General features: G+C 53.1%; 1 protein-coding gene across 2 annotated transcripts in view; it reads right to left on the minus strand.

The window, feature by feature from the left end:
• The window catches only part of TRMT12 (tRNA methyltransferase 12 homolog), a 154,488-nt gene extending 146,179 nt beyond the window's left edge, over positions 1-8,309 (minus strand). The window contains exon 1 of one of the 2 annotated variants that reach the window (XM_073549924.1): positions 8,158-8,309. The gene's annotated coding sequence lies outside the window, so the exon portion shown is untranslated. Of the gene's footprint in view, positions 1-8,100 lie in introns of both variants that reach the window. The other variant, XM_073549925.1, reaches the window with a different exon arrangement.
• Between the last annotated feature and the right edge of the window lie 4,615 nt (positions 8,310-12,924).

A 12,924-nucleotide genomic window follows, 5' to 3' on the forward strand; every position in this document is an offset into this window, starting at 1 on the left:
GGAGCGACACACACGCTGGTGCACACGTACACTGCAGCCTGTCACAGACACTAGTGGACCCCAGAGCGACACACACGCTGGTAGACACGTACAGCAGCCTGTCACAGACACTAGTGGACCCCAGAGCGACACACACGCTCGTAGACACGTACAGCAGCCTGTCACAGACACTAGTGGACCCCAGAGCGACACACGCTGGTAGACACGTACACTACAGCCTGTCACAGACACTAGTGGACCCCAGAGCAACACACACGCTGGTGGACACGTATACTGCAGCCTGTCACAGACACTAGTGGACCCCAGAGCGACACACACGCTGGTAGACACGTATACTGCAGCCTGTCACAGACACTAGTGGACCCCAGAGCGACACACACGCTGGTAGATACGTATACTGCAGCCTGTCACAGACACTAGTGGACCCCAGAGCGACACACACGCTGGTAGACACGTATACTGCAGCCTGTCACAGACACTAGTGGACCCTAGAGCGACACACACGCTGGTAGACACGTACAGCAGCCTGTCACAGACACTAGTGGACCCCAGAGCGACACACACGCTGGTAGACACGTACAGCAGCCTGTCACAGACACTAGTAGACCCCAGAGCAACACACACGCTGGTGGACACGTATACTGCAGCCTGTCACAGACAGTAGTGGACTCCAGAGCGACACACACGCTGGTAGACACGTACAGCAGCCTGTCGCAGACACTAGTGGACCCCAGAGCGACACACATGCTAGTAGACACGTACACTGCAGCCTGTCACAGACACTAGTGGACCCCAGAGCGACACACACGCTGGTAGACACGTATACTGCAGCCTGTCACAGACACTAGTGGACCCCATAGCGACACACACGCTGGTAGACACGTACAGCAGCCTGTCACAGACACTAGTGGACCCCAGAGTGACACACATGCTGGTAGACACGTACACTGCAGCCTGTCACAGACACTAGTGGACCCCAGAGCGACACACACGCTGGTAGACACGTATACTGCAGCCTGTCACAGACACTAGTGGACCCCATAGCGACACACACGCTGGTAGACACGTACAGCAGCCTGTCACAGACACTAGTGGACCCCAGAGCGACACACACGCTGGTAGACACGTACAGCAGCCTGTCACAGACACTAGTAGACCCCAGAGCAACACACACGCTGGTGGACACGTATACTGCAGCCTGTCACAGACAGTAGTGGACCCCAGAGCGACACACACGCTGGTAGACACGTACACTGCAGCCTGTCACAGACACTAGTGGACCCCAGAGCGACACACATGCTGGTAGACACGCACACTGCAGCCTGTCACAGACACTAGTGGACCCCAGAGTGACACACACGCTGGTAGACACTTACAGTGCAGCCTGTCGCAGACACTAGTGGACCCCAGAGCGACACACACGCTGGTGGACATGTACAGCAGCCTGTCACAGACACTAGTGGACCCCAGAGCAACACACATGCTGGTAGACACGTATACTGCAGCCTGTCACAGACACTAGTGGACCCTAGAGCGACACACACGCTGGTAGACACGTACACTACAGCCTGTCACAGACACTAGTGGACCCCAGAGCGACACACACGCTGGTGGACACGTACACTACAGGCTGTCACAGACACTAGTGGACCCCAGAGCGACACACACGCTGGTAGAGACACGTACAGCAGCCTGTCACAGACACTAGTGGACCCCAGAGCGACACACACGCTGGTAGACACGTACACTACAGCCTGTCACAGACACTAGTGGACCCCAGAGCGACACACACGCTGGTGGACACGTACACTACAGGCTGTCACAGACACTAGTGGACCCCAGAGCGACACACACGCTGGTAGAGACACGTACAGCAGCCTGTCACAGACACTAGTGGACCCCAGAGCGACACACACGCTGGTAGAGACACGTACAGCAGCCTGTCACAGACACTAGTGGACCCCAGAGCGACACACACGCTGGTAGACACGTACACTGCAGCCTGTCACAGACACTAGTGGACCCCAGAGCGACACACACGCTGGTAGACACGTACACTGCAGCCTGTCACAGACACTAGTGGACCCCAGAGTGACACACACGCTGGTAGACACTTACACTGCAGCCTGTCGCAGACACTAGTGGACCCCAAAGCAACACACACGCTGTTGGACATGTACAGCAGCCTGTCACAGACACTAGTGGACCCCAGAGCGACACACACGCTGGTAGACACGTATACTGCAGCCTGTCACAGACACTAGTGGACCCTAGAGCAACACACACGCTGGTAGACACGTACACTGCAGCCTGTCACAGACACTAGTGGACCCCAGAGCGACACACACGCTGGTGGACACGTACACTACAGGCTGTCACAGACACTAGTGGACCCCAGAGTGACACACACGCTGGTGGACACGTATACTGCAGCCTGTCACAGACACAAGTGGACCCCAGAGCGACACACACGCTGGTAGACACGTACAGCAGCCTGTCACAGACACTAGTGGACCCCGGAGCGACACACACGCTGGTGCACACGTACACTGCAGCCTGTCACAGACACTAGTGGACCCCAGAGCGACACACACGCTGGTAGACACGTACAGCAGCCTGTCACAGACACTAGTGGACCCCAGAGCGACACACACGCTCGTAGACACGTACAGCAGCCTGTCACAGACACTAGTGGACCCCAGAGCGACACACGCTGGTAGACACGTACACTACAGCCTGTCACAGACACTAGTGGACCCCAGAGCAACACACACGCTGGTGGACACGTATACTGCAGCCTGTCACAGACACTAGTGGACCCCAGAGCGACACACACGCTGGTAGACACGTATACTGCAGCCTGTCACAGACACTAGTGGACCCCAGAGCGACACACACGCTGGTAGATACGTATACTGCAGCCTGTCACAGACACTAGTGGACCCCAGAGCGACACACACGCTGGTAGACACGTATACTGCAGCCTGTCACAGACACTAGTGGACCCTAGAGCGACACACACGCTGGTAGACACGTACAGCAGCCTGTCACAGACACTAGTGGACCCCAGAGCGACACACACGCTGGTAGACACGTACAGCAGCCTGTCACAGACACTAGTAGACCCCAGAGCAACACACACGCTGGTGGACACGTATACTGCAGCCTGTCACAGACAGTAGTGGACTCCAGAGCGACACACACGCTGGTAGACACGTACAGCAGCCTGTCGCAGACACTAGTGGACCCCAGAGCGACACACATGCTAGTAGACACGTACACTGCAGCCTGTCACAGACACTAGTGGACCCCAGAGCGACACACACGCTGGTAGACACGTATACTGCAGCCTGTCACAGACACTAGTGGACCCCATAGCGACACACACGCTGGTAGACACGTACAGCAGCCTGTCACAGACACTAGTGGACCCCAGAGTGACACACATGCTGGTAGACACGTACACTGCAGCCTGTCACAGACACTAGTGGACCCCAGAGCGACACACACGCTGGTAGACACGTACACTGCAGCCTGTCACAGACACTAGTGGACCCCAGAGCGACACACATGCTGGTAGACACGCACACTGCAGCCTGTCACAGACACTAGTGGACCCCAGAGTGACACACACGCTGGTAGACACTTACAGTGCAGCCTGTCGCAGACACTAGTGGACCCCAGAGCGACACACACGCTGGTGGACATGTACAGCAGCCTGTCACAGACACTAGTGGACCCCAGAGCAACACACATGCTGGTAGACACGTATACTGCAGCCTGTCACAGACACTAGTGGACCCTAGAGCGACACACACGCTGGTAGACACGTACACTACAGCCTGTCACAGACACTAGTGGACCCCAGAGCGACACACACGCTGGTGGACACGTACACTACAGGCTGTCACAGACACTAGTGGACCCCAGAGCGACACACACGCTGGTAGAGACACGTACAGCAGCCTGTCACAGACACTAGTGGACCCCAGAGCGACACACACGCTGGTAGAGACACGTACAGCAGCCTGTCACAGACACTAGTGGACCCCAGAGCGACACACACGCTGGTAGACACGTACACTGCAGCCTGTCACAGACACTAGTGGACCCCAGAGCGACACACACGCTGGTAGACACGTACACTGCAGCCTGTCACAGACACTAGTGGACCCCAGAGTGACACACACGCTGGTAGACACTTACACTGCAGCCTGTCGCAGACACTAGTGGACCCCAAAGCAACACACACGCTGTTGGACATGTACAGCAGCCTGTCACAGACACTAGTGGACCCCAGAGCGACACACACGCTGGTAGACACGTATACTGCAGCCTGTCACAGACACTAGTGGACCCTAGAGCAACACACACGCTGGTAGACACGTACACTGCAGCCTGTCACAGACACTAGTGGACCCCAGAGCGACACACGCTGGTGGACACGTACACTACAGGCTGTCACAGACACTAGTGGACCCCAGAGCGACACACACGCTGGTAGAGACACGTATACTGCAGCCTGTCACAGACATTAGTGGACCCTAGAGCGACACACACGCTGGTAGACACGTACACTGCAGCCTGTCACAGACACTAGTGGACCCCAGAGCGACACACACGCTGGTGGACACGTACACTACAGGCTGTCACAGACACTAGTGGACCCCAGAGCGACACACACGCTGGTAGACACGTACACTGCAGCCTGTCACAGACACTAGTGGACCCCATAGCGACACACACGCTGGTAGACACGTATACTGCAGCCTGTCACAGACACTAGTGGACCCTAGAGCGACACACACGCTGGTAGACACGTACACTGCAGCCTGTCACAGACACTAGTGGACCCCAGAGCGACACACACGCTGGTAGACACGTACACTGCAGACTGTCACAGACACTAGTGGACCCCAGAGCGACACACACGCTGGTAGACACGTACAGCAGCCTGTCACAGACACTAGTGGACCCCGGAGCGACACACACGCTGGTGCACACGTACACTGCAGCCTGTCACAGACACTAGTGGACCCCAGAGCGACACACACGCTGGTAGACACGTACAGCAGCCTGTCACAGACACTAGTGGACCCCAGAGCGACACACACGCTCGTAGACACGTACAGCAGCCTGTCACAGACACTAGTGGACCCCAGAGCGACACACGCTGGTAGACACGTACACTACAGCCTGTCACAGACACTAGTGGACCCCAGAGCAACACACACGCTGGTGGACACGTATACTGCAGCCTGTCACAGACACTAGTGGACCCCAGAGGGACACACACGCTGGTAGACACGTATACTGCAGCCTGTCACAGACACTAGTGGACCCCAGAGCGACACACACGCTGGTAGACACGTATACTGCAGCCTGTCACAGACACTAGTGGACCCCAGAGCGGCACACACGCTGGTAGACACGTATACTGCAGCCTGTCACAGACACTAGTGGACCCTAGAGCGACACACACGCTGGTAGACACGTACAGCAGCCTGTCACAGACACTAGTGGACCCCAGAGCGACACACACGCTGGTAGACACGTACAGCAGCCTGTCACAGACACTAGTAGACCCCAGAGCAACACACACGCTGGTGGACACGTATACTGCAGCCTGTCACAGACAGTAGTGGACCCCAGAGCGACACACACGCTGGTAGAGACACGTATACTGCAGCCTGTCACAGACACTAGTGGACCCTAGAGCAACACACACGCTGGTAGACACGTACACTGCAGCCTGTCACAGACACTAGTGGACCCCAGAGCGACACACACGCTGGTGGACACGTACACTACAGGCTGTCACAGACACTAGTGGACCCCAGAGCGACACACACGCTGGTAGAGACACGTATACTGCAGCCTGTCACAGACATTAGTGGACCCTAGAGCGACACACACGCTGGTAGACACGTACACTGCAGCCTGTCACAGACACTAGTGGACCCCAGAGCGACACACACGCTGGTGGACACGTACACTACAGGCTGTCACAGACACTAGTGGACCCCAGAGCGACACACACGCTGGTAGACACGTACACTGCAGCCTGTCACAGACACTAGTGGACCCCATAGCGACACACACGCTGGTAGACACGTATACTGCAGCCTGTCACAGACACTAGTGGACCCTAGAGCGACACACACGCTGGTAGACACGTACACTGCAGCCTGTCACAGACACTAGTGGACCCCAGAGCGACACACACGCTGGTAGACACGTACACTGCAGACTGTCACAGACACTAGTGGACCCCAGAGCGACACACACGCTGGTAGACACGTACACTGCAGCCTGTCACAGACACTAGTGGACCCCAGAGCGACACACACGCTGGTGGACACGTACACTACAGGCTGTCACAGACACTAGTGGACCCCAGAGCGACACACACGCTGGTAGACACGTACACTGCAGCCTGTCACAGACACTAGTGGACCCCAGAGCGACACACACGCTGGTGGACACGTAAACTACAGGCTGTCACAGACACTAGTGGACCCCAGAGCGACACACACGCTGGTGGACACGTACACTACAGGCTGTCACAGACACTAGTGGACCCCAGAGCGACACACACGCTGGTAGACATGTACACTGCAGCCTGTCACAGACACTAGTGGACCCCAGAGCGACACACACGCTGGTAGACACGAACACTACAGGCTGTCACAGACACTAGTGGACCCCAGAGCGACACACACGCTGGTAGACACGTACACTGCAGCCTGTCACAGACACTAGTGGACCCCAGAGTGACACACACGCTGGTAGACACTTACAGTGCAGCCTGTCGCAGACACTAGTGGACCCCAGAGCGACACACACGCTGGTGGACATGTACAGCAGCCTGTCACAGACACTAGTGGACCCCAGAGCAACACACATGCTGGTAGACACGTATACTGCAGCCTGTCACAGACACTAGTGGACCCTAGAGCGACACACACGCTGGTAGACACGTACACTGCAGCCTGTCACAGACACTAGTGGACCCCAGAGCGACACACACGCTGGTAGACACGTACACTGCAGCCTGTCACAGACACTAGTGGACCCCAGAGCGACACACACGCTGGTAGACACGAACACTACAGGCTGTCACAGACACTAGTGGACCCCAGAGCGACACACACACGCTGGTGGACACGTACAGCAGCCTGTCACAGACACTAGTGGACCCCAGAGCAACACACACGCTGGTAGACACGTATACTGCAGCCTGTCACAGACACTAGTGGACCCCAGAGCGACACACACGCTGGTAGACACGTACACTGCAGCCTGTCACAGACACTAGTGGACCCCAGAGCGACACACACGCTGGTAGACACGTACACTGCAGCCTGTCACAGACACTAGTGGACCCCAGAGCGACACACACGCTGGTAGACACGTACACTGCAGCCTGTCACAGACACTAGTGGACCCCAGAGCGACACACACGCTGGTAGACACGTACACTGCAGCCTGTCACAGACACTAGTGGACCCTAGAGCGACACACACGCTGGTAGACACGTACACTACAGGCTGTCACAGACACTAGTGGACCCCAGAGCGACACACACACGCTGGTGGACACGTACAGCAGCCTGTCACAGACACTAGTGGACCCCAGAGCAACACACACGCTGGTAGACACGTATACTGCAGCCTGTCACAGACACTAGTGGACCCCAGAGCGACACACACGCTGGTAGACACGTACACTGCAGCCTGTCACAGACACTAGTGGACCCCAGAGCGACACACACGCTGGTAGACACGTACACTGCAGCCTGTCACAGACACTAGTGGACCCCAGAGCGACACACACGCTGGTAGACACGTACACTGCAGCCTGTCACAGACACTAGTGGACCCCAGAGCGACACACACGCTGGTAGACACGTACACTGCAGCCTGTCACAGACACTAGTGGACCCCAGAGCGACACACACGCTGGTAGACACGTACACTGCAGCCTGTCACAGACACTAGTGGACCCCAGAGCGACACACACGCTGGTAGACACGTACACTGCAGCCTGTCACAGACACTAGTGGACCCTAGAGCGACACACACGCTGGTAGACACGTACACTGCAGCCTGTCACAGACTATGGCCGGTTCCGGTTGTATAACTTTCTAGCGCTTACAGAAATCCCGTGAGAAGCTGAGACCGGACTGTAATTGTGGAGTGCGGTATAGGTACCGGGCCGGCACTGTGCTTTGCTGTGAGATCGACTAGAAGAAAGGAATTGTTTTTTTGTTTTTTTGTGTTGAAAGCATGATGTCACCGGAAGGGGCGGGGCCTCCTGCAGGCCAGTGAGTGAGTGGAGTAGACCCGATAGAGGCAGTGGTTGGGCCTAGACTGTATGGGCTCCTTCCAGGTATATTTTCTTGAAGATAGCAGACTTTTTGGGCTGCTGCCTGACCCTGACTACAGCCCATACATGACACTAGAATGTATGTGCTTCTTCAAGGTATAAATTATTAACGCCGGCAGAACATAGGGGCGCCTGCCAGGTCCTGGCTGCATCCCATACAGTGTAGCCGGCTCACTGGTGAAGATGTAAGGGTATGTGCACACGTTGCAGTTACCCTGTAGATTTTTCCCTGCAGATTTTGTGTGGATTTCCCGTGTTATGACACCTGCGGATTGCTATAAAGGAGCAGGGTTCAAACCGCTGCGGATCCGTAAAAAGAATCCGCAGCATGTGCACAGCATTTTTGCTTTTAGATAGACTTTGATGGTACTGTACAACGCAGCAGATTTTGCTGCGGATCCACAGGGCCAAATCCGCAACGTGTGCGCACACCCTCAGGCTGTGTGCACACGTTGCGGATTCTGCTGTGTTTCCGCTGCGTTTTTGCCGCTGCGGAAACGCAGCAGTTCCGCTGACCAAGTACAGTACAATTAAACCCTATGGGGTTTCAAAAACGCTGTGCTGACGGTGCGTTTTTTTCCGCGCCGTTTTGCTGTGGTTTTTTTTCCGCAGCATGTCAATTGTTTCTGCGGATTCCGCTGCGGTTTCACACCTTTAACATAGTAGTGGTGTGAAACCGCAGGTCACTTTACCTGCGGTTTTACCTGCGTTTCCGCGCGGAAAAAAATGCAGCGGAATCCGCAACGTGTCCACATAGCCTAAGGGAGGGCCAGGACTGTAGTCGTGACCTGTATTCCGGTGGCTGCTGCGCCCAGCCCTTCCCCTATATAAAACAATACTATGCTCCTCGGCTTACATGCATCTCCAGATCCATCTTCACCCGGGCAGTTCTCTGGCCGTAACGGTCCCTCTTCTAGGCGACTCACATCTATGGAGACACAGTCCGAGACAACGTTAACACTTTACTTAGGATTTTGCACGTTACATCCACAGTTGGTACGCTATCACATTTATTTGCTTTCTGATCTTTCCCTTGCTTGCTGTCACTTCTGTGCAGTACACGCCCGGACCGGACCGTACTTGACTGCTTCCCAGTTCCTTCCAGGTGTAGGGAAGGTGACCTGACTGACAGACTGACTGGTCAGATTTAAAAAGGGAAAACAGCTAGGAAAGTTTAGGTGACGTGCAGTACCTTGAACTGACATTAGAGGGCAGGGAGGAGTGTGAGCATAGAACTTGACATCAGCTTAGGGCTAAGAAACCGTTGGTCATGGGGGGCGGAGTTATAGGGAACCAGGAAAGTTATAAATTTGACAGAAGGGTTCCAGAAAGTTCCAGTCCCCAGGGGGAGCTCAAGTGATGAGGAGACTGTGACAGTTGCTGCACTGTGAGGAAAACCTAACCAGGGGGACTGAGGAGAGAGAAAGTCAGGGGGGTGGTCCTGACATAAAGTGCCGCAGTATAGACGAGGCTCCGGGTGTAGGACACCGTATTTGGAACGACGTTTGACCAGTAAAATTACTGTTGGTGCACAGGCCTACGGCGGCCACAGTGACGGAGCTGTCAGAAGCGTTGCAGAGTGTAAAAGGGGAAGGTACGTACATATACGTCCCCAGAGAAAGTACGGTGCCGCAAGGTGTTCTGTAACCGGAGAGCTGTGAAGAGAAGTGCAGTGTGCTGTGAGGCCGTCTGGCAGACGGCGAGAGAGGGAGAATAAACTTGGACCTGTTGCACCCGAAACTTGCCTCCAGCTTGTGTCTCTACGTCACTGCGCGGTATAGAGAGGGACCACCCCCCAGCCCGGCCCAGCAACCCTACACTTGGCGTAGTCGGTAGGATCAACGTCGCTAATACAATATCTTCTGCGGCAGACCTGCCTGTCATGAACTCATTTTCTGCTCCACCAGTTGAGAGTTCCCCTTCCGTTCTCCCTCTGGTGGTGACAGGAGGTAGTGCAGTTGGTTTAAGGGGTAATGATCTGCCACCTGATGAGGAAGATAACGATTGGATCTCTGGAGTATCAGACTGGATATAAGACAGCCGACGCCCTATCAGGGTGCTGGTGATTTAGTCTGCTTCTCAGGTCCTGGACTTCAGCTCTCTTTCCGTCTTCTCAAGTTAAGTTTGTTTTTTGCTATTGTTCACACTTGCGCTTGTTGGTCAGTTCAGTTTTTTGTGTCATCAGCCTGCCCCTGCTGGGGCTATGCTGAAATTCCACTCCTATTAATCAGTATTTGCCAATCTGCTTTTTGTCCCTTATTAGAGTGGCCTCTTTTTGCTCTGTCTCAGAATATTTCAGAGTGCTGATATAGGTTTAGAAGTCTAGTGATTTCAGGGTTAATTTTGCTATCAGAAGTGTTGGACAATATTTTTGTAGGTTTTTTGGGCAGATTGCAGACAGTGTCTTTCCTTTTCTGTCCTTTTTAGTTAGCCGGGCCCCATCGTTTGCTCAGCCTATTTTCCTGCCTTTGTTTGTATTTTCATCTTGTTTCACCGTCAATACATGTGGGGGGCTGTCTATTCCTTTGGGGTCTGCTCTGGGCAGTTAGTTTTCCTCAGTTTCCCATTCTTAACAGAATCACCAGCCATACCGCAGATTCTAGGGTACTCAAAAGCAGGAAAGAATTGTTAGAGAAAGAAAAAAAGTGTCAGAATTTTTTTTCTTTTTTATTATGTATTTTTTCCTCTTTTTCTCTGGGGCCGTAGGAGGATTTTTTTCCTAATGGAGATTAAGCAACTGTCTGATCGTGTGGAGCAGCTTGCTGCTGAAGTGCGGGGAATTTCCACCTACCTTATTCAGTCAAATGCTGCTGAACCCAAGATTCCTACTCCTGATGTGTTTTCTGGGGATCGGTCTTAATTTCTGAATTTTAAGAATAATTGTAAATTATTTCTTGCTTTGAAGCCTTACTCATCGGGGAGCTCTGTGCAGCAGGTTAAAATTGTCATCTCCTTGCTGCGCGGCGATCCCCAGGATAGGGCTTTTTCTCTGTCACCTGAAAATCCTATTCTGACTAATGTGGATGCATTTTTTCAGGCCTTAGGGTTGTTGTATGATGAACCTAATGCCGTTGATCAAGCTGAGAGAACCCTGTTGGCATTAAACCAGGATCAGGATCCTGCAGAGTTGTACTGTCAAAAATTCCGAAAGTGGGCGGTCCTTACTACATAGAATGATAGTGCATTGGCAGCTTTCTTTCGGAAAGGTTTGTCAGAGACCGTAAAAGATGTTATGGTGGGATTTCCTGTTCCCTCTGGTCTGGATGATTCTATGTCATTAGTCATTCAAGTTGATCAGCGTTTACGTGAACGTAAAACTACACGGGAGGCACTGCCACCTTTTGAACAAATGTCTGAACCTATGCAATGTGATGGGATTTTGTCTAGGGCGCAACGTCGGGAGTTTAGAAGGCGTAATAAGCTGTGTTTTTTCTGTGGAGACGCCTCTCATACTATTTCTGTCTGCCTAAACGAGAGAAATGTTTTGCACACACATTTGCTGTGGGAAGTATACAACCTAAGTTCCTTTTTGCAATTACTCTGATCTGCTCCTTGTCCACATTTTCCACTAAGGCTTTTGTGGATTCAGGAGCAGCTCTGAATCTGATGGATTTGGACTTTGCTAAACGTTGTGGTTTGTCCATGACGCCTCTGCAGACGCCCATTCCTTTGAGGGGTATTGATGCCACTCCTTTGGCGGAGAATAAACCTCAGTTTCGACCCAGGTGATATTGCGAGTTGCCCCAGACCACCAAGAAAATTGTAAATTTTTGGTGCTGCATAATTTGCATGATACTATTGTTCTGGGGTTCCCCTGGTTTCAAACTCATAACCCAGTTTTGGATTGGAAATCTGTGTCTGTGGTGAGTTGGGGTTGTCAGTGTGTTCTTAGGGACGTTCCTGTTTTCTCCACCTCTCCTCAGTCTCATGAGATTCCTGATTATCTGGCTGATTTCTCTGATGTTTTTAGTGATAGTAAGTCTGCGTCTTTGCCTCCTCATAGGAGTTATGACTGTGCAATTGAGTTGATGCCGGGGTGTAAATTTCCCAAGGATCGGCTTTTCAACTTATCTGTACCAGAACATGATGCTATGCGATCCTATATTAAGGAGTCGTTGGAGAAGGGTCATATTAGACCATTCTCGTCACCGTTAGGCGCTGTTTTTTTATTTGTGGCCAAGAAAGATGGTTCATTAAGACCGTGTATTGATTATCGTTCCCTTAACAAGATGACGGTTAAATATCAGTACCCATTACCTCTCATGTCTGATTTATTCTCCAGAGTTAAGAGTGCCTGCTGGTTTACTAAACTTGACTTCAGGGGGCGTATAATCTTATTCGCATCAAGCACGGGGATGAATGGAAGACGGCGTTTAATACTCCGGAGGGACATTTTGAGTACCTGGTGATGCCTTTTGGGCTCTCTAATGCCCCTTCTGTCTTCCAATCCTTTATGAATGATATTTTCCAAGACTTTGTGGATAAATTTTTGATCATCTATCTGGATGATATTTTGATCTTTTCTAGTGATTGGGA

Source organism: Dendrobates tinctorius, unplaced genomic scaffold (assembly GCF_039654945.1).
Source record: "Dendrobates tinctorius isolate UK_male_01 unplaced genomic scaffold, ASM3965494v1 ptg000162l, whole genome shotgun sequence".
Lineage (NCBI taxonomy): Eukaryota > Metazoa > Chordata > Amphibia > Anura > Dendrobatidae > Dendrobates > Dendrobates tinctorius.